Genomic DNA, 354 nt, shown 5'->3' with positions numbered 1-354 from the left:
TCAGCTCAGGTCCCACACCGTCTCCCGGAAGCATGGTCACGGGAAAGGAGCCCCCCACCCTCACGTCCTCGGCCTGGCTCCGCGATGCAGCGTGCGCCGCGGCCCAGGTACTCAGACCTCTCCATGCCCCAGGGTTCCCGGTGGAGACCAATGCTCGGGTCAGCCAGCGGACACCGCTCAGTGCCGCCATGTTTCCCGCAGAAAGTCGCGTGAGCAAAAGCCATCTTAACTTGGGTGAGACAACACCTCATTATGGTTTTCTTTTTTTTATATATATATGTGTATATATATATATTTTATTATACTTTAAGTTCTAGGGTACATGTGCATAACGTGCAGGTTTGTTACATATGT

This window comes from Colobus angolensis, unplaced genomic scaffold, assembly GCF_000951035.1.
Source record: "Colobus angolensis palliatus isolate OR3802 unplaced genomic scaffold, Cang.pa_1.0 Scaffold275, whole genome shotgun sequence".
Classification (NCBI taxonomy): domain Eukaryota; kingdom Metazoa; phylum Chordata; class Mammalia; order Primates; family Cercopithecidae; genus Colobus; species Colobus angolensis.
Note: the sequence above shows the minus strand (reverse complement) of the source record.